The following is a 27549-nucleotide window of genomic DNA, read 5'->3' on the forward strand; positions in this document are numbered from 1 at the left end:
AATTTCCTTGGTAAACTAAAAACTGGGCAATGAAGAAAGGGGCGATAGGGAAGTATTTGGTGAGAAACAGTACCTGAAAGAGGACTCATTCTTAGGCAGATCAGTTTTAGGAAAGATTGTATTGGGGGTCAGGTACTTGATTCACATTCTTGCAAGCCCTTACAAAGGACTCCAGTTGAAAGACCACAGGACTATACCAACGAAATCTTTAGGGCGTTCTCTAAGGAGAGGTTGGGGTTGTTTATATCATCTTCTTTGGTTTAAACTGACACCCCTAGAGCTCTTATGGATTAACTTGAGAGAACTTTCTAGCAATATAAAGTCCTGTCAATCACTTAGGAAGGCTTAACTAAATTATTAGAGTGATTCTTTTCTGTTTTTCAAATTTATTATACTTACAAGCTCTATAGAGAAACTTGAAATCAAGATTGACCTCAATTTATTATCAAACTAGAGGGTGACATGCAATTTCAGTGTTAATAGTCTGGGGAATAAGGGCCAAGAACTTATAAACCTCAAAGCCTGACCATAGTTTTCAACCTTGTACTTTATATCCACTTTCTGACACATGAAAATGTCATCCAACTCACCAAGTAAAATTAGGACCAATAAATAGTGAACAAATTTGACTTCCTTTTTAAGTGTTATTTTATTATTCTTTTTCTAATTTAAGAGTAACTGTTGTTATTTATATTAAATATAGAAGTCAAAAGGGGAAAAAATGGATGTCCCCCTGAATATAAGTTTACTATTTATGTTTTCCAGACTAAAAGCCTTCTTTTGTTTTATTTCATGCTATTAATACAGAATCTCACTATAAAACAAATTTTAATATAGACTTCTATAACTGTAGAATTAGAATAGCAAATTACGTACAATGATACCCACTGTAGCACTGTTTGAAAAATAAAAACCTGGAATCCATTAATGGAAATTTCTTAAATACGTTATATTACATCTATACCACAAAAGATTAAATAACTTTCTTAAAAGTGATATAGGAGAATAGATCTTAATTTGGAAAGATGTTCAAAAATGAAAAAAAAAATGTTACAGTGGGTATGGTATGATCCCACATATGTTATTAAAATATTTGTAGGTATACATTTATTTATAAATGCATAGATGAATGCTGGAAAGATAAATTAGACCTTATAAACAGTTGTTATTTCCTGGGAGTGAAATTGGGGAACTTATTGGGAAGGAGACTTTTTCTACCCACCTTGCATCTTACCCTATGGATGAAATTTTTAGATAAATGTATGTTTATTATATAATATAATTTATGCTTGCCATTCCTCTCAAACCCTGCAAGAAAGATAGCCCTGTTTTTAAACAATCAGGAAATGTTTATCACAAGACATTTCAATATTAATCTTTTAAAGAATTTGTTCCAATGAGATATCCACAACAAAATAAAATAAATGATGAAATTGGAGTAAGAAGAACACAGGGAAGAAAAATGGATTAAAGCTAAAGGTTAGTACACAAAGAATTCTGTTAAATGGCTTGCTTGAGGTGTTAGAGATGGGCTTTTGATAAGCAATATGCTTCCACAAGTCCAAAGAAAATGGGTAAAAGTTATCAGTTTAGAGAATCATGTAATTTTATCCTTGTGATAAGGCCAAAGAGCTATTTCTCCTATGCTTATAAGCCAAGAAAGTGTCTAAGTAAGAGAAGGGCAAATCAAATTGATTGGATCCCAAATCAATGAGGTTTTTCTCTAGAATATATAAATTATGTAAGACTTTTTAAATAACTTTTTAATAAAAATAAATGATTTTGTTTCCGGACATATTTGATCATGCAGACAGAGGTATGCGTAGCTAAAGAGTTGTTAATTCTAAAGAAAGAGTTTCAAAAAAACAGTCATAGGGCAGCCCGGGTGGCTCAGCGGTTTAGCACCGCCTTCAGCCCAGGGCCTGATCCTGGAGACCTGGGATCAAGTCCCGCGTCGGGCTCCCTGTATGGAGCCTGCTTCTCCCTTTGCCTGTGCCTCTGCCTCTCTCTCTCTCTCTTTCTCTGTGTGTCTCTCATGAATGAATAAATAAAATCTTAAAAAAAAAAAAGAACAGTCATAGAACTATGAGCTACAGGAAATGAGGAAACCTATGTTACCCTGGTAAAGTGCTATCATACAGTATGACCTCTATTTTTATGCATTTAGGTCTTTTCACCATTACTCCAGGTCCATCCATGTTGTTGCAAATGACAAGATTTCATTCTTTTTGAAGGCTGAGTAATATTCCATTGTTTATATATGCCACATCTTTATTCATTCATCAGTCAATGGACATTTGGGCTTTTTCCATAATTTGGCTATCATCAATGATTGTGCTATAAAATTGGGGTGCATGTGCTCCTTCAAGTCAGTATTTTTGTATCCTTTGGGTAAATACCTAGTAGTGTAATTGTTGGGTCACAGGGTAGTTCTATTTTTAACTTTTCAAAGAACCTCCATACTATTTTCCAGAATGGCTCCACCAGTTTGCATTTCATCCAACAGTGTAAGAGGGTTCCCCTTTCTCCACATCTTTGCCAACATTGATTGTTTTCTGAGTTGTTACTTTTAGTGTGTGAGGTGGTATCTCATTGTGGTTTTGATTTGCATTTCCCTGATGATAACTGATGTTGAGCACCTTTTCATCTATCTGTTAGCCACCTGGGTGTCTTCTTTGGACAAATGTCTGTTCATGTCTTCTGCCCATTTCTTAACTGGATTATTTGTTTTTTTGGAGGTGTTGAGTTTGATAAGTTCTTTTTTTTTTTATAAGTTCTTTATAGATTTTGGATACTAATCCTTCATTGGATATGTCATCTGCAAAAATCTCCCATTTCACAGGTTGCCTTTCAGTCTTGTTGATGGTTTCCTTTGCGATGCAGAAGATTTTTATCTTGATGAAGTCCCAATAGTTCATTTTTGCTTGTGTTTCCCTTGCTTCTGGAGATGTGTCTAGCAAGAAGTTGTTATAGCAGAGGCCAAAGATGTGTGTTCTCCTCTAGAATTTTGATTGTTCCCTATCTCACATTTAGGTCTTTCATCTGTTTTGAATTTATTTTTGTATATGGTGTAACAAAGTGATCCAGTTTCATTCTTAAGCATTTGCTGTCCAGTTTTCCCACCACAAGTATAGATTTTTCATTCTCATTACTAGCAGCTGAAAAAAAAAAAGAAGACAAAAATACAAAATGATAAAGGATGTGATGAACCAGATTTGAAAGAAATGGAAGAGATAAAATATCCTAAACCATGTCCATATTACATGATATCCAAAATTTCTGAAAAACTACCTTCTCTTTTCTCCTCCATGATTATAAGCTTCAGACTTACTTAACTACCTTGTCTGAAACTGACAGTTGGTTTGGTGATGTCTGGACACTCTAAATCATTTTTACAATGCCAGTACACTATCAGTTAGCATGAGGTGACCTTTACCAGAACAAAATCTTCCTGCCTATGTCTCAGCAAATGTTGACAAAAGTGTGTGAGAACAAGAGTGATAATAAGATTTATCATAGGGAGGCACTGAATAATAGGAATTCTTCTATAAATTAACAACCACAGTTGACATTATTTGTGCATTTGTGCAAATGCCAACACAGCCTAACATCTGTCCTGTCAGACAAAAAAGACACAACTCATTTGATATAGTTAGTGCCCTCCTCGTTCCTGTAAAGGTCATTTGCTCTTTAGCCTGCTATACATGATTAAACTTGCTTCTAGCAAATAACAGTACTAGAAACTAAGGCCTACTGTTCAGATAATACTGACAGTGAAAGCACCCTTTGTCCCATCTTCTCAATAAATTGTTTCAATAAATTGTGAAAGCCCCAAATATTTAACATTACTAATGTAACAACTAATACTATTAACATTCCATACATAAACATATGAATCAAGAATCTTCACCCTTTTAGCATTTTATGCTGTTTTTCTCTACTTCCAGAATGGGTTCTCTTTCACTGGAAAACATTTCATATTTCTAAGTAATTCCCATGCATTTCTTCTAGTAAGCCCTGTTTTATTCCCTTCAACAATACAGATGCTGTGTAAATCTGGTGGCTCTGAGATTTAGCTCTTACAGTATAGAATAAAACACTTTTTGTCTAATTTCTAATGAGTTGGGTATTTTTACTTCATGTAATGGTGTATGTATCCTTCAAGGATTAAAAGGAAAGAACATTAGAATCTTCCTTCTATCAAACTTGCCAACTTAAGTTTGTCCTTCAGTAAAAAAACAAAACCAAACCAAAACAAAACAAAACTATGATGGTGACCATATAGACATAAATGTGATTTGAAATCATGTATTCAATATCTTTATTATCTTGTCTGTGTAAGCCTTTGAGCTAAATAATTCTAAATATACAAAGATATATCAGACCCAGGAATTTCTAAGGTCACAGTTTAGTAGATGATACAAAATGTAAAGCTGTGTCAAACCCGAGTTTTCCTTTAGTTCATAATTTAGTAAAGGAACAAAAAATGGCATATTAAGGAACTTTGATGCTAGGTAGAAAGTGATTTTTTACAAAGCCATAAGAGTTATCAAAATAAACAAACAAAAAGCTATCAACTATGGGTAAATCAATGGAATAAAATATATAGTATAGAAATAAAACCATACACATATGGTCAATTGACTTTCAACAAAGTTACAAAGACAATTCAACAAAAAAGGTTAGTCTTTCCAACCAAAGGAACCTTGACTCAGGCAGAAAATTAACTCAAAATGAGTCATGGACCCAAATGTAAAACTAAAAACTATAAAACTAGTAGAAAACAAAGGAGAAAATATGGCCTTTAGTTTAGCAAGTATTCTTTAGATATGACACCAAAAACACAGTTCATAAAAATATGTCTAAACTGAGCTTCATAAAAATTTAAAAATTTCTGCTCTCTGAAAAAAAACTAAGAAATGAAAAGTACAAGCCACAGACTTGAAAAAATATTTGGAAAACATGTATCTAGTAAAGGACATGTATTCACAATATTTGAAGTACTCTGAAAACTCAGTAGGAAAATAAACAACCTCCCAAAAAAGAAAAAAAGAAAATAAGCAACCCAATAAAAAATATGCACAAAGATTTGAACAGAAGACCACAGAAGATACATGAATGCAAATGGGCACAAGAAAAGATATTCAGCATCACTAGCCATTAAGGAAATGCAAATCTCAAATGCATCAGAATGCTTAAAAAAATGGACAATTCCAAGTGATTGCAAAAATATAGAGCAACTGGAACTCTCAAACACTGAATTAAGAATACAAAATAGTTTAAAAAATAGTTTGACAGTTTTTTATGAAGTTAAAACTTAGACTTACCACCCAACCCCTAAATCTCAGTCCTAGGTATCTACCCAAGAGAAAGAAAAGCTTAGGTTTACATCAAAATATAAGTGTTTACACAGTATATCAGTGTTTACATTGGCTGTATTCATAACCTCCAGAAAGTAGAAACAATCCAAATGACTTTCAACTTGTGAATGTATTAAGAAACTACTTTTACGTAATAGAATAATATTCAGCAAGCAAAAATAATAAACTAGTTATTTACATTAATAAATATCAAATGCCTCATATTAAGTGTATGATGCCAGACTTGAGACTAAATACTATATGAATCCATTAATGTGACATTGTGAATAGGCAAAACTATAGGGATAGAGAACCAGTGAGCTAATTAAGGTGTGGGGGTAGGGAGGAGGTGATTCCTGCAGAGGGGACTGTGGAAATTTCTCAGGGATGAAATTTCTATATCTTGATTGTGGTGGTTATAGAAATGCATTTGTCAAAACTCATAGAACTGACACTGAAAAGGGTGTTGTGAGATCAGAAGAAGGAGGAAATTGCAATTGATCAAGAAAGATTATGTGCAGCATTATGCAATGGCATTAAGAGCAACTTACGGTTGGAAAACTTCTGAAGGAGGAAGCTTCAGGTTATATCCAGGGATCAAAGTCAAAATTAATAATAAGGAACTGGGTACTACTAGCTATTACAAAGCTGTTGGAAGTCTTCACTGGAATGATAAAGAAGGTAGCCCGTCTATGATACCATGGTAAACATTGGAGAGTTTTCACTTGGAAATGACAGACATTGTGCATCAGAAATTCTATTTCTGGTTTAGTTAGTAGGAGCATTGGCCCAGAAATATGCATTTTTAACAAAACTTTAGACCTCATCCCCAGCTAATTCTGGTGTGGTTTATTCATAAAACTGAAAAAAAAAAAATATTGTGGCATTCTTTCAACCAATCAAGTGGTTTCATTCATTGTTTGACCAAAAGTCCTAAAATCTGCTATCATATGGGTCTTTTTTTTAATATAAGATTTTATTTATTTATTCATGAGAGACACAGAGAGAGAGACAGAGACACAGGCAGACGGAGAAGCAGGCTCCACGCAGGGAGCCCGATGTGGGACTCATCCCGGGTCTCCAGGATCAGGCCCTGGGCCGAAGGCAGTGCTAAACTGCTGAGCCACCCGGGCTGCCCCATATGGATCTTTATAGGAAAGAGGTGCAGATGGAGCCACTGGAGCAGTAGTCACCGAAAACCATACTGTTTATGCATATAGACAGCTTGCATTTATTTCTGGAGTGTCTGACATGGTAGAAAGAATGCTGAAATCAGAGTCGTGAGACCTCAGTCAATATCTTGCTATTGACTGTGTGACTCTGGAGCATCTACTAAACTTCTCAGAGCCAAAAGTTATCAACAGTGTGCATGTAAATTAAAATGCCTACCCTCTCAGCCTCAGGGTGACTTAGAGGTTCATAAGAAATTTTGTTTGTGAAAAGCTCTTTGAAATAATCTACCAAGTGCTATACAAATGTGAGACATTTTAATCCCTTTGGGTTAAATCATTAAATCTCTAGACAACTCTATTTAAATGCAAATATGTTGTATAAGAAGGTATAACATTAGCACATATATTAGAGTTTTAGCTATGCATTAGGGTACATGTTTTTTTTTTTCCCACAAAAATTTGACAGTGAAGAAATGGGTGGTAGGGCTGTTCACAATTTGATGGGAGAGGGGAAGAAATTTTACAGGAGTCAAAACTTCACTTCTACCCTCTTAGGGTCTCTGGTTGGGCTTGAGAATTAGATTGACATAAGATAGATTGACAGGAAAAAAACATACAGATTTTATACAAGTTTTGCATGGCATAGGAACCCTCACATGGAAATGAACAACTGAAGAAGTGGCAAACCTAATTTTTTTTTTTTTTTATCCTGGATTGAAGAAATAGAAGCAATTGTGGAGAAGTAACTAAAATACATGAGGAGGCTAACAGAAGATGAATATTTTAGCAAGATTTGCTTGTACAGAATTCTCTCAGCCTTGAGTCTCCATCTTTGGTGATAAGAATGTTTCTTTCCTCCTGGTATAAAGAGGATATCTTGGGATATTTATCTCTTGCTTTTAGTAAAAAAAAATACAGGTTGAAACACTCTTCTTGTGTTTTTTTAAGTGCTCAAAGGAATTTTTATGGCATATATGGCATATTCTGGGGTGGCATATATGTCTGCTACCATTCAGAAACATAAAGAAAGGAAGAAAAAGATAGGAAAAATTCAATGTATGGATCTGAAGGTAGGTTCTAGGAAAGTTAAATAGCTTGAGGTCCAGAGTGGAAATGAAAGGCTCTGAAAGCCAATAAGCTTATTTTGAGCTATTCATTGCCTAGGTTTGGTCCTGATTCTTCAGGGGAAAAATATCTTTGTCAAAAGACATCTCTTTCTCTTTTCCTAGAGGCAATGGTGAAGGGAGTAGTAGACATAGCTGGGCAACCTATTTGCAACCTCTTGTGTGTGGTGCGTGCATCTCACATATACAAATATCTGGCCCACAGAATTCTGTGTGTGGGTATACCAGACTGTATATACACAAAGCAGCATCCCTACTATGTTGGAGAGACCACTGTATGTATGAATTCCCCGCTACTTTACATGCTCTAGGATCTTACATTTAGATCCCAGTGTACTGAGGGGAGAAATGGAACCGGCTGTTATGTAGTTTCTACTTTAGACTCTCAATAAAATGAACTGAGCTATGACATTGCCAGAAAAAAAAAAAACGTAGGTACCAGGTTTCTTAGATGCTCAAAGACATTAAGCCTCCAGAAAATGGGGAAAGGACATAAGTCAAACCTGGCCCTGTAGCTTATTTGCACATACCCAATTTCATTTTCCTTTTGCAATTCTACAAAGGCTCTTAGGCTCTTAGGCGACAGTAGGAAAGTTAGAGCCCTGAAGTCCCACATATGAACAGGGAGGGCAATGCCACAGTTTAAGGAAGAAGGCTCCTCTGACATGCATTTAAATCACTTAGATGGCTTGGTAGTTCCTTGGCTTAAAGGCAGTCAATTGTGTTGACCCTTGGGGTTTATGTGAGCTGCTCAATTACAAAGACAGCACTTTCACCTTTGGGATTCCCAGCCTTGAAAACTGCTGTAGGCTCTCAGATCTCTCATAACTTGCCCAAATAGGAGCCAGCTTCAGCTAAGGTGCATTAGAACTTCCCCTGGGCATTTCCACCCGCCGTCTATAAAGGCAGCTAAACAAACAAGAGCTGTGAGAGGAATACTAGAAAATCATAGAAAAATAATCTTGTTTCAACAACAAGTACCTATCTGGACTCTTATTCAATCACTGTCAAAGGAGAAATGAGTTCCCAATGTAGAATTAGTTTTACACAAAGCCTTCTGTACTTGTCTCCATATTCATCTCTGACATTTGGCAATAAGACATAAATTCGTCTCCTTAGAACTCATTTTTTTTCTTTGAAACAGTAATTAATGAATGAAAAATGTCTGAAGAGTAAAACTTCCCTATGACAGCAAATGCAAAACATGCAAAAGGATGTAGAGGGAAAAGGTTTGTCTTTCATCCTAGCCCCCAGTTACCTATTCCTTTTCTAGAAGCTAACTCTCACCAGTTGCAGAGCTGGTCTTCATATACAAACATGTGTGACTATTTCCTTTCTTTTTTTTTTTTTTTCAAATAGTATATTATAGATTTTCTTTTGCACCTTGCTTCCTCGTATGTACATCTATCTATCTCTGTGTCTCTATATGAAAACCATTTTTGTCTCCTATGTGAATTACATATAAATTTCTCATATTATTTTTAATAGCTGCATGTTGTTTCTTTGTGTGGCTGTAGCATAATTTATTTAACTGAGCCCTTATTCACAGCCACTTACATTATTATGAAGTTCTTATATTACAACACTGAATATCTTTGTGGCAATATAATTTCAAGAGTGCAAGAATACAATAGATAAATTCCTAGAAGTGGAAATTCTGGAAAAAAAGAACAAGTGTTTTAAATTTTGAGATATATATGTATATATATCTGCATTTCCCTGTCTAAATTATTGTACCAATTCAAACTCATACCAGTCACATCTAAGATTTCCCATTTCCTTATGTTACTGAACTTTCTGATCTTTTAGAATGGAAAGATTTAAAAATAAAACATAAGAACAAAGCTCCATGTTTACAATTATATAGCTATTGGATATCCCCATGTAGTTCTCATATGTTGTTATGTTCCTTTTCTTTTACTGCTACTATATTTTAAATAAAATTCTAGACACTATATCATTTCTTCTATAAATACTTCAATAAGTCTCTCTAATGGAGAAGAATTTTTAGTAATGTAACCAAAGGACTATTATCATACTTAACAAAATTAGCAATAATTATTTTGTATCAGCCAATATCCAGTTCCTGTTTCAATCTTTCCCATTGTCCTAAAAACATCTTTTTTTTTTAATTTATTTTTTATTGGTGTTCAATTTACTAACATACAGAATAACCCCCAGTGCCCGTCACCCATTCACTCCCACCCCCCGCCCTCCTCCTCTTCCAACACCCCTAGTTCGTTTCCCAGAGTTAGCAGTCTTTACGTTCTGTCTCCCTTTCTGATATTTCCCACACATTTCTTCCCCCTTCCCTTATATTCCCTTTCACTATTATTTATATTCCCCAAATGAATGAGAACATATAATGTTTGTCCTTCTCCGACTGACTTACTTCACTCAGCATAATACCCTCCAGTTCCATCCACGTTGAAGCAAATGGTGGGTATTTGTCATTTCTAATAGCTGAGTAATATTCCATTGTATACATAAACCACATCTTCTTTATCCATTCATCTTTCGTTGGACACCGAGGCTCCTTCCACAGTTTGGCTATCGTGGCCATTGCTGCTATAAACATCGGGGTGCAGGTGTCCCGGCGTTTCATTGCATCTGTATCTTTGGGGTAAATCCCCAACAGTGCACTTGCTGGGTCGTAGGGCAGGTCTATTTTTAACTGTTTGAGGAACCTCCACCCAGTTTTCCAGAGTGGCTGCACCAGTTCACATTCCCACCAACAGTGTAAGGGGGTTCCCTTTTCTCCGCATCCTCTCCAACATTTGTTGTTTCCTGCCTTGTTAATTTTCCCCATTCTCACTGGTGTTACGTGGTATCTCATTGTGGTTTTGATTTGTATTTCCCTGATGGCAAGTGATGCAGAGCATTTTCTCATGTGCATGTTGGCCATGTCTATGTCTTCCTCTGTGAGATTTCTCTTCATGTCTTTTGCCCATTTCATGATTGGATTGTTTGTTTCTTTGGTGTTGAGTTTAAGGAGTTCTTTATAGATCTTGGAAACTAGCCCTTTATCTGATAGGTCATTTGCAAATATCTTCTCCCATTCTGTAGGTTGTCTTTGAGTTTTGTTGACTGTATCCTTTGCTGTGCAAAAGCTTCTTATCTTGATGAAGTCCCAATAGTTCATTTTTGCTTTTGCTTCTTTTGCCTTCGTGGATGTATCTTGCAAGAAGTTACTATGGCCGAGTTCAAAAAGGGTGTTGCCTGTGTTCTTCTCTAGGACTTTGATGGAATCTTGTCTCACATTTAGATCTTTCATCCATTTTGAGTTTATCTTTGTGTATGGTGAAACAGAGTGGTCTAGTTTCATTCTTCTGCATGTGGATGTCCAATTTTCCCAGCACCATTTATTGAAGAGACTGTCTTTCTTCCAATGGATACTCTTTCCTCCTTTATCGAATATTAGTTGCCCATAAAGTTCAGGGTCCACTTCTGGATTCTCTATTCTGTTCCACTGATCTATGTGTCTGTTTTTGTGCCAGTACCACACTGTCTTGATGACCACAGCTTTGTAGTACAACCTGAAATCTGGCATTGTGATGCCTCCAGATATGGTTTTCTTTTTTAAAATTCCCCTGGCTATTCGGGGTCTTTTCTGATTCCACACAAATCTTAAAATAATTTGTTCTAACTCTCTGAAGAAAGTCCATGGTATTTTGATAGGGATTGCATTAAACGTGTATATTGCCCTGGGTAACATTGACATTTTCACAATATTAATTCTGCGAATCCATGAGCATGGAATATTTTTCCATCTCTTTGTGTCTTCCTCAATTTCTTTCAGAAGTGTTCTATAGTTTTGAGGGTATAGATCCTTTACATCTTTGGTTAGGTTTATTCCTAGGTATCTTATGCTTTTGGGTGCAATTGTAAATGGGATTGACTCCTTAATTTCTCTTTCTTCAGTCTCATTGTTAGTGTATAGAAATGCCACTGACTTCTGGGCATTGATTTTGTATCCTGCCACGCTACCGAATTGCTGTATGAGTTCTAGCAATCTTGGGGTGGAGACTTTTGGGTTTTCTATGTAGAGTATCATGTCATCGGCGAAGAGGGAGAGTTTGACTTCTTCTTTGCCAATTTGAATGCCTTTAATGTCTTTTTGTTGTCTGATTGCTGAGGCTAGGACTTCCAGTACTATGTTGAACAGCAGTGGTGAGAGTGGACATCCCTGTCTTGTCCCTGATCTTAGGGGAAAGGCTCCTAGTGCTTCCCCATTGAGAATGATATTTGCTGTGGGCTTTTCATAGATGGCTTTTAAGATGTCCAGGAATGTTCCCTCTATCCCTACATTCTGAAGAGTTTTGATCAGGAATGGATGCTGTATTTTGTCAAATGCTTTCTCTGCATCCAATGAGAGGATCATATGGTTCTTGGTTTTTCTCTTGCTGATATGATGAATCACATTGATTGTTTTACGGGTGTTGAACCAGCCTTGTGTCCCAGGGATAAATCCTACTTGGTCATGGTGAATAATTTTCTTAATGTACTGTTGGATCCTATTGGCCAGTATCTTGTTGAGAATTTTTGCATCCAAGTTCATCAGGGATATTGGTCTGTAATTCTCCTTTTTGGTGGGGTCTTTGTCTGGTTTTGGAATTAAGGTGATGCTGGCCTCATAGAACGAATTTGGAAGTACTCCATCTCTTTCTATCTTTCCAAACAGCTTTAGGAGGATAGGTATGGTTTCTTCTTTAAACGTTTGATAAAATTCCCCTGGGAAGCCATCTGGCCCTGGACTCTTGTGTCTTGGGAGGTTTTTGATGACTGCTTCAATTTCCTCCCTGGTTATTGGCCTGTTCAGGTTTTCTATTTCTTCCTGTTCCAGTTTTGGTAGTTTGTGGCTTTCCAGGAATGCGTCCATTTCTTCTAGATTGCCTAATTTATTGGCGTATAGCTGTTCATAATATGTTTTTAAAATCGTTTGTATTTCCTTGGTGTTGGTAGTGATCTCTCCTTTCTCATTCATGATTTTATTAATTTGAGTCTTCTCTCTCTTCTTTTTAATAAGGCTGGCTAATGGTTTATCTATCTTATTAATTCTTTCAAAGAACCAACTCCTGGTTCTGTTGATCTGTTCCACAGTTCTTCTGGTCTCGATTTCGTTGAGTTCTGCTCGAATCTTTATTAACTCCCTTCTTCTCTTGGGTGTAGGATCTATTTGCTGTTTTTTCTCTAGCTCCTTTATGTGTAAGGTTAGCTTTTGTATTTGAGTTCTTTCCAGTTTTTGAATGGATGCTTGTATTGCGATGTATTTCCCCCTTAGGACTGCTTTTGCTGCATCCCAAAGATTTTGAACGGTTGTATCTTCATTCTCATTAGTTTCCATGAATCTTTTTAATTCTTCTTTAATTTCCTGGTTGACCCTTTTATCTTTTAGCAGGATGGTCCTTAACCTCCACGTGTTTGAGGTCCTTCCAAACTTCTTGTTGTGATTTAGTTCTAATTTCAAGGCATTATGGTCTGAGAATATGCAGGGGACAATCCCAATCTTTTGGTATCGGTTCAGACCCGATTTGTTACCCAATATGTGGTCTATTCTGGAGAAAGTTCCATGTGCGCTTGAGAAGAATGTGTATTCAGTTGAGTTTGGATGTAAAGTTCTGTAGATATCTGTGAAATCCATCTGGTCCAGTGTATCATTTAAAGCTCTCGTTTCTTTGGAGATGTTTTGCTTAGAAGACCTATCGAGTATAGAAAGAGCTAGATTGAAGTCACCAAGTATAAGTGTATTATTATCTAAGTATTTCTTCACTTTGGTTAATAATTGATTTATATATTTGGCAGCTCCCACATTCGGGGCATATATATTGAGGATTGTTAAGTCCTCTTGTTGGATAGATCCTTTAAGTATGAGATAGTGTCCCTCTTCATCTCTCACTACAGTCTTCGGGGTAAATTTTAGTTTATCTGATATAAGGATGGCTACCCCTGCTTTCTTTTGAGGACCATTCGAATGGTAAATGGTTCTCCAACCTTTTATTTTCAGGCTGTAGGTGTCCTTCTGTCTAAAATGAGTCTCTTGTAGACAGCAAATAGATGGGTCCTGCTTTTTTATCCAGTCTGAAACCCTGCGCCTTTTGATGGGGTCATTAAGCCCGTTCACATTCAGAGTTACTATTGAGAGATATGAGTTTAGTGTCATCATGATATCTATTCAGTCCTTGTTTTTGTGGACTGTTCCACTGAACTTCTTCTTAAAGGGGAATTTTAAGAGTCCCCCTTAAAATTTCTTGCAGAGCTGGTTTGGAGGTCACATATTCTTTTAGTTGCTGCCTGTCTTGGAAGCTCTTTCTCTCTCCTTCCATTTTGAATGAGAGCCTTGCTGGATAAAGTATTCTTGGTTGCATGTTCTTCTCATTTAGGACCCTGAATATATCCTGCCAGCCCTTTCTGGCCTGCCAGGTCTCTGTGGAGAGGTCTGCTGTTACCCTAATACTCCTCCCCATAAAAGTCAGGGATTTCTTGTCTCTTGCTGCTTTAAGGATCTTCTCTTTATCTTTGGAATTTGCAAGCTTCACTATTAAATGTCGAGGTGTTGAACGGTTTTTATTGATTTTAGGGGGGGATCTCTCTATTTCCTGGATCTGAATGCCTGTTTCCCTTCCCAGATTAGGAAAGTTTTCAGCTAGAATTTGTTCAAATACATATTCTGGCCCTCTGTCCCTTTCGGCGCCCTCGGGAACCCCAATTAAACGTAGGTTTTTCTTTCTCAGGCTGTCGTTTATTTCCCTTAATCTATCCTCATGGTCTTTTAATTGTTTGTCTCTTTTTTCCTCAGTTTCCCTCTTTGCCATCAACTTGTCTTCTATGTCACTCACTCGTTCTTCCACCTCGTTAACCCTCGTCGTTAGGACTTCTAGTTTGGATTGCATCTCATTCAATTGATTTTTAATTTCTGCCTGATTAGCTCTAAATTCTGCAGTCATGAAGTCTCTTGAGTCCTTTATGCTTTTTTCTAGAGCCACCAGTAGCTGTAGAATAGTGCTTCTGAATTGGCTTTCTGACATTGAATTGTAATCCAGATTTTGTAACTCTGTGGGAGAGAGAACTGTTTCTGATTCTTTCTTTTGAGGTGAGGTTTTCCTTCTAGTCATTTTGCTCAGTGCAGAGTGGCCAAAAGCAAGTTGTATTGGGAAAAAGAGAAAAAGAGAGGAGAGAAAGAAGGAAAGAAAACAGAAAGAGAAAAAAAAGGGAAGAAAAAAAACACGAAAAAAAAGAAAAAAAAAGAAGAAAAAGAGAAAGAAAAAGAAAGGAGAAAAAAAGGGGGTGGGGGAAGGAAACAAATCAAAAAGCAAAAGAAAACAAAACAAAACAAAAACAAAACAAAACAAAACAAACAAACAAAAAAGAACCACGGGGGAGTATCTTCTGATTCTGTGTACTTTAAGTCCCTTGGCTTCTCCTGGAAGTTGTCCGTCTAGCTGGTGTTCTGGGGGAGGGGCCTGTTGTGCTGATTTTCAGGTGTTAGCAGTTGGGGGAGCTGCTGTGCCCCTGCCTGGTGCAGGGCTCAGTGGGGGTTGTTTACCCCGTGAGGCCGCAGGAGGAACAGCCCCAGTGGCGGGGCCGCTCTGGAAACCTGGATTCAGCTCCGGCAGGAACTCCGTCTGCAGGGCCTGGAGGCTCCGGGGCGGGGCCGCTGATGTGCTCAGCTGGGGCAGGAGCGTCCTCGCTGTCCTGGGCCCTCCCGGCCTCTGCCTGTCCCGGGGGAGGCCGGATCCTGGGCTGTGTCCCGGCGCCCTGTGCTCCGGAGCCTGAGCTGGTGGATTCGCGCTCCCGGGCCGCGCAGCCCCCTCCGCGGAGCCGCCGCCCGAGCCCCTCCGAGCTGCTCCGGGTCCCGCCGTGCGCGCTGCAGCCCTTAGGGAGCTCGGCGCACTCTCCCAGGGCGCAGGTGCCTGTTACTGTCCCGGGAGCCCGAGGGCATCCCCGCCCTCCTGGGTCCTGCTCCACCTCCCTGCGAGCCCCTTTCCCCCGGGAAGGTCGGTGCAGCTCCTGCGTCTCCGGGACGGGGCTCTCCTGTCCTGGGGACACTCGCCCCGGCCTCAGCCCGGCTCCTCGCGGGCCCCTCCCCTTTGGAGGCCTTTGTTTCTTTATTTCTTTTTCCCCGTCTTCCTACCTTGATAGATGCGCGAACTCTTCTCACTGTAGCATTCCAGCTGGTCTCTCTTTAAATCTCAGGCCGAATTGATAGATTTTCAGGATAATTTGAAGGTTTTCTAGGTAATTTGGTGGAGACAGGTGATTTGGGGACCCTACTCTTCTGCCATCTTGCTCCTCCCCTAAAAACATCTTTTTATAGTTGATTTACTTGAATCTGAATCCAAATAAGTCCCATACATCACATTTGAATGATTTCTGTCTTAAGTGTCTTTTAATTAGTAACAAGTTCCCTCTTTCTACTAGCTCTCTTTAACTACCCTTCCCCACACGGTCATTCCTTTTAAATCAGGTCATTTGTCTTATAGGATTTCTTACAGTGTATATCTTATTGATATGTTTGTGAATTAATCTAGCATATTTGTTTAGACTTATTTTCTATATATAGTGGTTGGAACTATAAGCTTGATTAGATTCAGAAATTCAGGTTTTATTTCTTTTATTTGGTAAAGACACATAGGTGGTCCTATGTGCTTCTTACTGTATTACGTTGGAAACACATAATATCTGCTTTTCCTACTTTTTTGATATTCAAAAAATATATTTGATCAAGGAATTCAGCTTCATCCATTATAAAGTTGCCATCAACCATTTACCTAATGATTTTAGCAGCCATTGATGATTGCTATCTAATCAGTTATTGTATTAAGGTTTGTAAAATGGAGATCTTCTATTATTCCTTATCTATTTAATCACACTTCTATATATCTCTGTTAATATGATCAATATATAACACTTATTTTCCCAAATACTTTTAATACAATTTTACCTTGTCAGAAAACAAAAGACTATTATTCAAAATAATGGCAAAATTTTATAGTAGGAAATTTTTTTAAAAAGCAGGTTGTCCTTTACTGGAAAACAAACAACCACTTAATTTCCTGGAGCACATAACTATGATGTCAAAAAGAACAATAACCACCTAAGACACAAGTATAAAAATGTGGAATATAAGCAAATTATATGAGAATACAATGATATAATGCAATAGTAGATTTGTTAAGATTCTGATTAACTTTTATTAATGTAAATTCCCACTGGAATATAATTACATAAAGATGAAGACTTGTATATTTTGGTCAGGGCTGGATTTACAAGATCTAGAAAGATGCTTGACATCATAGGCTCTTAGTAAATATTTATTGAATCCATATTGAATTAATGAGTGAGATAATTTCAATAAGTGAGTAGTTAACAGTAATTACATCAAACTAGAAGAGAATGAAGAGGAAAATCCACTCTGGTTATTGTGGCAACAGTTAATAGTTCACCACTGTGAGTTATGAACTCAATGAAATATTTAGAAATCTGTGTGATACCATATGTGAAGTTTAATGTATTTAAACTACTTACTTACTTCCCTTGCTAATAAAGCACAAACTCTCTGGGTCAAAGAATCAGAAGCATAATTCTTATTTTCCCGTTAGTAGCCTCTAATCCTATTTTTCTAGTAAAAAGCAATTTCAAATTAAGTTGCCTCCATGCTTAGCAAATAGTTGTTGGATGGATGAATACAAAATTCATTCATTTACTATGATTGCTGATAAAATATGTAACCAAGTTTTCTCTATAGAAAGGGGTGTTTTAAGATTTCTTGCTATTTTACTTATACTATTACTATGATGAGGATAAATATGTTCAAAAGTCCCTTATGAAATTAAAGACAATCTAAAACACAATCTTAAAAAAATTTCATGATGTCACATATATTCTATAAAGAAAAAAAAATACCCTTGCTTTAGAAATGCTGGTCTACTTGTTCTCCTCCATCTTCTCTGTTAACTCTCTCTTCTTACATGCCTCCTCTTCATCTCTTACATGTAAGGGTTAATGCTCATCATTATTTCTCCTTTAGTGAATTCATTGACTTTTAGATGTCAACAAAGAGTTACTTAATTTTTTTAAAAATTTATATTTACTTAAATAATTTCTATACCCACTATGGGGGCTTGAATTCACAACCTGAAGATCAAGGATGCATGCTCTTCTAACTGAGCCAGCCAGGTGCCCCAAGAGTTACTTAAATTTTCATCACTCTTTCTCTCACACAAAGTATATGACCAGTTCTGACCTTTTTCCTATGCTCTGGGTCTGCATTTCCATTTGCACGATGCTTCAAACATGTCTAAACATGTCTAAAGCCAAGTCCCAAATAGAATTCCAAAACAATCTCACTGTATTCTATAGAAATTATCATTTCTATTTTCTTAATCTCTCAAGCTTAAAACCTTGAGTCTTATCTTCACTCTTATCTCCTTGATACATTTGCCATCCACCTACAATTAATCACTAAATTCTATTGATTTAATTTCCTTAATCTCTTGAATTGGTCTCTTCTGTTCCATTCCCATGATCCCTTCTCTCATTACCTCTCAGCTGAATTATCATAATAGCCTCTTAATTGGTCTTCTGTCTTTCTCTACTCCAATTTTGTCTCCTGCTACAAATAAATCTTCCTAATGCACAACTCTCAGTACATCACCTTGCTGCTCACATAACCTAGTAATTCCCATTACTTCGATGGTTAAGTACAAACTATTTTGTGTAGGATATATGATCTTTGTCTGAATTTTACATAACATACGCCCCAATCTCCAGCCAGAGTGAGTTATTTCCCACTTCCCAAAATAACTCTAGGATTACCTGTCTCTATTTATTTATTTATTTATGTTTCTCTCCATCTGGAATGTCCCCATTCCACAGCCTTTTCCTTATCTTTGTCCATAAGCTACCCTCAAGACACTGCACAAATGCCCCAGACTTCCAGAAGACTTTTTATTCATGCTTTTATCATATTACATTCTCTTTTTTTAATGTCTGCAACACTTCATAATTTTCCTTTTGGGAAAGAAGACAAGTTTTTAAATCTATTCACATTCTGTTTTCCTCACTCACAAGACATGGTATAGTATTTTGCATACCGTAAAGCCTTATAAGTATATGTTCACTTAACTTTAAGAAGTGTCTGTGGTAATTCTGAAAAATCAGCTATACTACTTCTAGAAACAGCCCAGTTAAAATGGCTAGTGTGTGGACATCAGCCAAGTGTTACTGAGCACTGGCTCAGAGAAGGGAGGTCAAGTCAAAATGTACAGTAATGTTCACTATGAAAACTTAAAAGACAGGAACAATGCTTTCTGCTTCCTTTATGTACATCACATAGAAGCTAACACAATGCTAATCATATTGTAACTAATATATTCTTGCTAAATAATTCATATAAACAATAATTGTTTCCAAATTTTTTCAAATAATAAGAAAAGATTCACTATTTTGAAATCAACTGATCAGAGTCCTCAAATATCCAAATTTATTTTTCAACCCTCTAAGGAGAATCACTAAAGTCATAACCAAAAAAACCAGCCAATTTTAGCAATTAAATTGCTGTAAATATCACTTCCAGGTAGTCAGTACACACAAAGTCACATCTCTGACATTTTTCTGTCTACTATTTCTCCGTCTCCTGTTATCCTGCTATACATGAGCACTGTTGTGCATAATGACTATTCTGACTAGAGTACTGTCAGACTCTCTTTATCAAAGGCTGATCTGCATGCTATCTACTCTATTCATTAAACAAGTAAGACATTTTATTTTATTTACTTTATTTCTGAGTAAACTCTACCCCAACATGAGGCACAAACTCACAACTCTGAGATCAAGAGTCACATGCTCTACTGACTGAGCCAGTCAGACATCTCTATGTTAGACATTTTAGATTTTGAAAAGCAGACATTCACACTAAAACGTGTTTCCGAAGGGCACCTGGGTGGCTCAGTGATTGAACATCTGCCTTTCGCTCAGGTCGTGATCCAGGGTCCTGGGATCGAGTCCTGCATCAGGCTCCCTGCATGGAGCCTGCTTCTACCTTTGCCTATGTCTCTGCCTTTCTCTGTGTGTCTCTCATGAATAAATAGAATCTTTTTTTAAAAAGTGTTTCTGAATAATAGACTTAAGGAGACACCAAAAATCATCTCTAAGAATTCAAGTTACAATGACTTACTATGAAATTAAAGCTACAGCAAGTTCTAATTTGGAGTTTTCCACCATCTCAACCAGAGTTGGAGTGGTGGGAAGCCTTAAAAATGCTAAAACCTCTGTAGTTGTTCGGTGCCACCAAATGGGTGAAGCATCTCAGTTATTTGTAATAGTCATAGGAATGGATGGTTATATAAACACTTATGTGATTAAGAATGACATACCTCGGGGGCACCTGGGTGGCTCCCTAGGTTAAACATCTGACTCTCAATTTTGGCTCAGGTTGTGGTCTTGGGATTGTGGGATCAAGCCCTGTGACAGACTCCACACTCAGCAGAGAGTCTGCTTCAGGATTCTCTCTCTCCCTTTCCCTCTGCCCCTCCCCAGCTGGTTCTCTGTCTCTCAAATAAATAAAATCTTTATTTAAAAAAAAATGACATACCTCAGTTATAAAGCTGTGGCAGGTAAAACTACAGGTCTGTGGTGAGAAGGTTGAACTCTCTCTCCTCCACTGGCTATTGTGAGAAAGGAAGGACAATTGGATTAAGCAAACATTGATGAAGTGGGACTTAGGGAAACAGAACAGGGAGTATTTTGCTCTACTCTCATCTCAGAAGAATTCATTTTGCTTTCTGGATTCACCCCTAACTAATTGGAAGTACAGAGGCAAAACATCTAGCTTCTGTGGGCCTCAGTTTCTTCTTACACAATACAAGGAAGTTGAACTATATGATCATTATGGGCCCTTCTTTCTTTCTCTTAAGGAGAGACAGGCAATGAACTCTTAATTAGTAATATAATCTCAGATAATACATGCTATGTAGAAAATACAGGGGGCCAAAAGAGTGATGAGGAGTAAGGAGGTGACATGTAAGCTGAACTAAGGCATATGAAAATGTGGGGAAAATTATGCCAGGAAGAACAGAAAATGCAAAAGCCCCAAGGCAGGAAAAAGGCTACCATGGAGGCTAGAGTAATGATAGGAAATGACATTGGGGAGGTGGGCTTATGGCAAAGAGTTTGAACTCGAGTTTACTACTATTGATAAAGGAAGCCATTAAAAGAATTTGATGCTAGCCAGTGATCTGATCGGATGTAAGCTTTAAGACACTTACCTGAAGAGCTTTGTGGGGAATAGACTGTAGAGAAGCAAGACTGGAAGTAGGTAAGGCAGGAGGATGAGAGTGGTGGCATGGACTAGGGCTTCAGTAGTGAGCCAACGGTGAGAAACAACTAGACCTAAAACTGTATTCAGAAGGGAGCAAATACAAGATCTGCTAACGAACTGGATGTGGGGTATGAGGAACAAAGATGGGTAGGGATGCCTAGTTCTTGATGTGGTCAAATAGATGGTTTCATCTACCGTGATAAATTAATATATATGCTTGTTGATAACTTGCAATGATTCAGTTGTCTGAATGTTGCTGAGTTTCCATGGAGATGTCAAGGTTGAAAATGGAGATTTGGGAGACCTCAGCTTATAGATGGTAGTTAAAACCATGGGACTGGATGAAATCTTGAATGCTCTCACATTCACCTTTTTATTATCTACCTGCAGAAAAATTGGATCAGGTACATTAAGTAATTCTTATTAAATTACTTGCCATGGTATTTTGAAGTTTTTTTGGTGCTAATTTAATGAAGCGATACAGATAAGGAGAGAAGCTATGAAGTGTGCTTCTGAAAATACATGGTTTCAGTTGTAGCTTAATTTAACACTTCACTGTTGGTATTTTATGTCCACGCAGTATTTTCCAGGCATAACTTCACCTAATGTTTTCTTTATCTTACTGAAAGGAAAGACACAAGTTTTATCATTTAAATTTACTTTGATTGTATCCCATTACCATTTAGTTTCTGATCTATCCAAAGCCAATTGATTTCCAATTAAGAACAAAGTTTCGTTTAATTTTAAATCCATTTAATTAATTGTTTTAATTCCAAACCTAACAGAGTTGCAGGAAAAAGCTTGGCTTAAAGTTTATTCTTAATGAAGAAAACAGAAGATTGCAGAAACTGGAAACACAAGCTTCTATTGTTAACAATAAGTTCTTTCTCTTTTAGAATAGAATCTTGAGTTGGACCCTTAGTTCCTCCCTTCCGTTAGGATTCTAAGATAAACATTTAAGTCTACTTTACATAAATGGTATGAAAGACAAAGGTTTAATTCTTAAAGAGACAAAGTCTTTATAAATCAGTAAGTAAATAATGATGCATATACCAACAACAATAATTATGCAAAGGATATAATTAGGAAATTCACATAAAAAATATGCCTAACCTCAATTTATGCCCACTGTATCTTGGATTTTTTCTAAATGTTTCTTATTTTAGAATATTAAACTCTAATTTTGAGAAATCTGCCACATAATTCTGTAACCTTCTATAACAGGTCATCCATTTCACTTTCCTTAGCTTCCTAAACTACTTCTCCCAGCCTGCATTGTCCTCCTCATTCATCTCTGGCTTTAATCTTAATCAGCAGAATCACTTTAGATCTAACTGAAGGAAAGTGAGGCAGTGAAAGTAGGAAATATTGCTGGTCTTAATTATCAATCACCAATTCTGAGCTCTCTTCTGTACTTTGACTTTTTTTGATAACTCTTATTTTTCCACTTTCTCATTAATCTACTTTTTGAAATTTGTTTTCTGTATTTATTCTTACATTCTCCTCTGCATTGCTTTATATATCAAAATGTCTATGCTTTTCTTGAAATTTCCTAAAGGGAAACCTAATTAAAATTACCACTGAACATTAATTAACATGTAAACATCTCTTTGAAGGTGGAATAGAAATATTTTTGGAAATTCATATCAAGAAAAGGACTCTCAAAAATGACATTTTAGAGTTGAAAACTGGCAGTTGCATTTATACAGGTATTGCTTCTAGCAGGTAACAGGAAAATTGCTCATAGGATAAAAACATTTCTTTGAAGAATTTTTCAAATTGCCCTAAAATATCCAGAAGCTAGGTGTTAAAAGTTCAGAAGCTAAGAACTTATTTTTTCCTCAAAAGGGAAAGAAAAGATTGATTAGAGTGAGCCTGGCAGTCAGACCAACTCTAGTTTGAAGAGGGAAATGAGGCAGTTTTGTAGTTGAAGGCAAGGAGTTAAATGAAGCAATTCTTTCTCTTCTTTACAAAGGCACTTGTTTGATTTTTTTTTAATTCTTCTTTGATGCCATTCTACTCTATCATAATATCAGATCCAGTTTTGACTATTTCTAACTTTTTACCAATGTGGTAACTAACATATTTCATTATTGATTTACCAACAGGACTTAACCTAACACTCTTGAATAGACAGAGCAACCAATGTACAGCGACATGTGGTAATAACAAAAGGTTTTAACAATAGTTCCTGCAATATTAGGTCCAGGGGGGTCCTCATGTGAACAATAACATTAAAATATGTTGGACCACATATTGCTCTTCTTTTACACGAGAGTAACCATCACTTGGGACCCACTTACTGACAGTGGTACAGCTCTGACTGGAGCCAGGATCCTAAACTGGCCAATGCACATGCAACAGAGGCTGATGGACACCACAGTCCTTAGGTGGGTGCTACACCTTTAAAGCAGAAGCCACCTTCCCATCAATCCAGCATTACCCTAACTGACAAATGCAAAAACTGGCACCTAGTCTGCAACTCTTGGAGATGTTGTTTTCCCAAAAGAAACAATGACAGTTTGACTTCAAAGGACCTACCCTATGTCTCTTCCCCTGAAACTCAGAGCCCAGACTCAGTACAAAATTGGGTTCCCTGCTGGACAACAAACATTTTTTCCATTAAGCTCTCAATCTTTTGTCCCTTAGTCTTTATGTTTTATGTTTTATTTTCTTTCTTTCAGAGCCATAAATTAGTGACAGAATTAGCTAGGTTGATAATTATTGGTTAAAAAATAGACTCTGCAAACTAGGGGTTGAAAAAGCACATCTTGATATAACAAACTTAAAAGCAACCAAAGCAGAGCTTTCTTTTAGTTTGAAAAGAAATTATTTTTGGAGTTAAGAAACTGTATTAAATTGACTCTCCCAACCCACTCTTAGATAATAACCCATCAGAAAGAGCATTAGAAAAAAATATATAAAAGAATGTTGATGGAGTATGTGGGCTGAGAAGACTTGGGTAAAACACAAAATGTATCCATTTGATGCAAAATAGAAATAACTATTAATTTGAACCATTTTTTAAAATCAAAAGCCAACTCTTCCATCAAAATACATTCTATAGCAAAGATGCAAAAATGCACTTCTTTGAAATACTTAAAGAGACAACTCTGATTTCAATCAAAGCATGAAATTTTTCTTGTAACGTTTTTAGATACTAGGCATTTCTGTACCCCAAAATTTATATTCTTAGAAACATACTCACTGAGGAAGGTGGTCCAAGATAGTGACATTGGAAGACCCTGAATTCATCTCCTCCCACAGACACATTGAATCTATACCTATATAACAGAGCAATTCCTCCTGAAGAGGAACTGAAGGCTGACTGAACAGCTTCTGTACAAGTGAGAGAAGGACCACCTAGAGAAGGGTTGAAGAGATGGATACATGCTATTGATGGAAACCCCATCCCACAGATACAACCTGACAACTTTTGATAAGAAGGAATATCACTGAGGGACCTGTGCAATCCTCATCCACTCTGGGGCACAGGGGAAAAAAACAATAGTGTAAAGGGAAGCTAAACTATAAGTGAAGGAAATCCATTTACTAATGATAGATCATCTGCCAGATGGGCAGGGAAATGCTAGAACTCTCCAGGGTTGGAGACATTGGAGAGTGCCTTTTTTTTTCTTTTCTTTCTTTTTTCTTTTTCTTTTTTTCTTTTTCTTTTTCTTCTTTTTCTTCTTTTTCTTTTTCTTTTTCTTTTTCTTTTTTTTACTTTTCCCTTGCAACTTGATGGAATACCTGAGAAAGGGTCCAGGAGGCTCCATCTTGGTGAGCTTCAGCCCCTCAGTGCCCACACCTACTGCAGCTCTAGTCATCCCACTGAGGCAACACTGGCATGCCACGCCCCATGACATCCTCAGCGCATCCCCACTCCAGCTCCAGCCATGCCACCAGAATGGCCATGACACAGAGCACCCCGAAATCTCCCAGCCCAAACCCACTCCAGCTCCAACCATCCTGCCATGGTGACCCAGTACACCCTATGACCCCCAGACTGTGCCTGCACTAACTTTAGTTGACCAGCCAAGGCAGCCTTAGTGGATAGCACCCTGAGACCCTCTAGACCATGCCCACTTCAGCTTCAGTTGGTCCTTTAGGGCAGTTCTAAAGAGTGAAAAAGTTTTTAAACCATGGCAACAGAACAAAAAAAGAAACTTATCTCATTTCTCCAAGGAAACTTATTGGAAAGAACATATTCACTTGATCATGTGAATTTAAATATAATCTAAGTGCTTTAGTGTATAGCTTATAGGGTGTGTGTGTGTGTGTGTGTGTGTGTGTGTGTAAGTGGCCCCCTTATCTTAGAACATTTTTTTAAAGATCAAAATAATGTCTAAGACATTGCCTGAACAAAGTATTTATTGAATGAAAAAAAGTTATAATTATATGGCAACTTAAAATCTTGTCTAAGGGATACCCGGGTGGCTCAGCGGTTGAGCTCTGCCTTCAGCCCAGGGCGTGATCCTGAAGACCCAGGATCGAGTCCCATGTCCAGCTCCCTGCATGGAGCCTGCTTCTCCCTCTGCCTGTGTCTCTGCCTCTCTTTCTGTGTCTCTCATGAATAAATAAATAAAATCTTTTTTAAAAAACCTTGTCTAATTATTAAAAATATATTTTTAAAAATCTGAGGTCATGGGCCTCTTTTAGGTTTGACATTCTGGAGTATCATCTGTGCAAAAACAAAGTCTTAAAATCTCAGTGTTTATAGGGTTAAAAAAATCTAGTCCTCAAACTTCCACCATGTTTTGATCCATTCCACAAAATGTCTTGTCAAAGTTGTCCAGCTTCTGCTTAAACAAGTCCATTGAAAATTTAAAACATGGATGTCTGTATCCAGCTATGTGGTACTTGTTTCATTTTCAGGCTCTGAAAATACAGTCAGTTCTCATTATTTGTGGATTCTGTACTTTAAACTTTGCCCATGCGCAAAAATTAATTCATAACCTCAAAATCATTACTCGTAGCATTTTCACAGTTATTCATGGACATGCACAAAATGGCAAAAATTTCTTAATTACAAGACATGCTCCCTCCCAGCTGAAGAGAAAAATGATACTCTGCTTTCTTGTTTTATATATCATTCTGAAAATAAATGTTCTTTTTGGTGATCTCTTTAGTGTCATGTTTTGGGGTGTTTTTGTTTTTCCATTTTTGTGGGCGTTTTTGTTGTTTTCATGTAAAATAGCCCCCAACCTTACTGCTGAAGTGCTGTTCAGTGTTCCTACGCACAGGAAAGCTGTGCTGTACCTTACAAGGGAAAATACAACTGTTAGGTAAGCTTCATTTAGGCAAGAGGTAGAGTGTTGTTGGCCATGAGTTCAATGTTAATGATCCAACAATATATATTAAATGAGGTAACTTTAAACAGAAACCCACGTAAGAGAAGGTTGTTATTGATCAGCTGACAAAAAGTTGTAAACAGGGGCTCACAGGAACCTAACCCTATATTTATTTCTCATAGTAGCAAAGATTCAATATTCACTATTCAAGATTCAGTTTTTGTGATAACATTATAGAACATTCACATACTATGAATCATGAGAATCGACTGCCCAAAAAAAGCATATCACAAATCCCAGTATGGGAATGAATATTGAACTTTACTTTCTTTTGTGTACCTTAGTAGTCTCAAATGACAATTTGGAACTTAAGATTCTTTCTCACTGTTAAAAGAATGTGTTTTAGGCTGTCACTTCTAATTTCTTTTTTTTTTTTTTTTCAGATTTTATTTATTTATTCATGAAAGACATACACACAGAGAGGCAGAGACACAGGCAGAGGGAGAAGCAGGGTCCATGCAGGGAGCCCGATGTGGGACTCAATCCTGGGACTCCAGGACCATGGCCTGGGCTAAGGCAGATGCCTAACTGCTGATCCACCCAGGCGTCCCCTAATTTCTAATGAGAAAAAAATAACTATAAATCATATTACCTGTGATTACTATGCCTACTACAAGACTTCCATTGTGCTTTTTTTTCTGTCAAGAATTCTTTTGTGCAAAAATACCTATAAATCACAGCCCACTGAAGTGGGTTTATAGTCAACCCCCATGGAAGTGACAAACAGCAAAACGATATTAACGCTGGCTAGAAAATGAGAAGCAACATGATAGAGAAATGTGATGGGAAGAAAACTTTTAAATCATCCTTGAAATTTGTAATTCCTAAAGTTTTTCTAGCATTAGAATTCAATGGCAATTCTTCAGAAATAACCTTCACAACTCTCTAGATTCATTTTATTCTGAATGCACATGTAAAGTATTTGGGTTAGAAACAGATTTTTTAGTAAATTCTTCTAAGTAAATAATAAGTCCATTGGGCCACATTTGCTCTAGTCCTTACCTTTAGAGTAGTACAATGAAAGGCATGTCAATTGTTTTTTGTGATCGGCCAAACACCCATGAGAGACATAAGGAAAATATATTTTCCTCTGCTTATAAAAAGGAAGAAGGAAGCTGTCTTCCTCCCTTTTTGCAAATAAAGTCTCTCCAACAGCCATATAGCCCCTGCATGTCTCAATTTATAAGAACATCTACCTAGAGAAGTCTTCAAGTTTTGGAGTTT

The 27549-nt window shown here is 37.1% G+C and overlaps 1 long non-coding RNA gene across 2 annotated transcripts; it reads right to left on the bottom strand.

The window, feature by feature from the left end:
* Window positions 1-1746: 1746 nt before the first annotated feature.
* LOC144294206 (uncharacterized) lies at window positions 1747-27065 on the bottom strand. Of its 2 annotated transcripts, XR_013361667.1 has the most exons (3): window positions 20249-27065; window positions 17560-17641; window positions 1747-3158 (listed from the first exon to the last, which is right to left on the bottom strand). It is a non-coding gene; the product is annotated as an uncharacterized LOC144294206 (long non-coding RNA). The 2 variants fall into 2 exon arrangements; XR_013361672.1 differs by lacking the exon at window positions 17560-17641.
* Between the last annotated feature and the right edge of the window lie 484 nt (window positions 27066-27549).

Source organism: Canis aureus, chromosome 2 (assembly GCF_053574225.1).
Source record: "Canis aureus isolate CA01 chromosome 2, VMU_Caureus_v.1.0, whole genome shotgun sequence".
Lineage (NCBI taxonomy): Eukaryota > Metazoa > Chordata > Mammalia > Carnivora > Canidae > Canis > Canis aureus.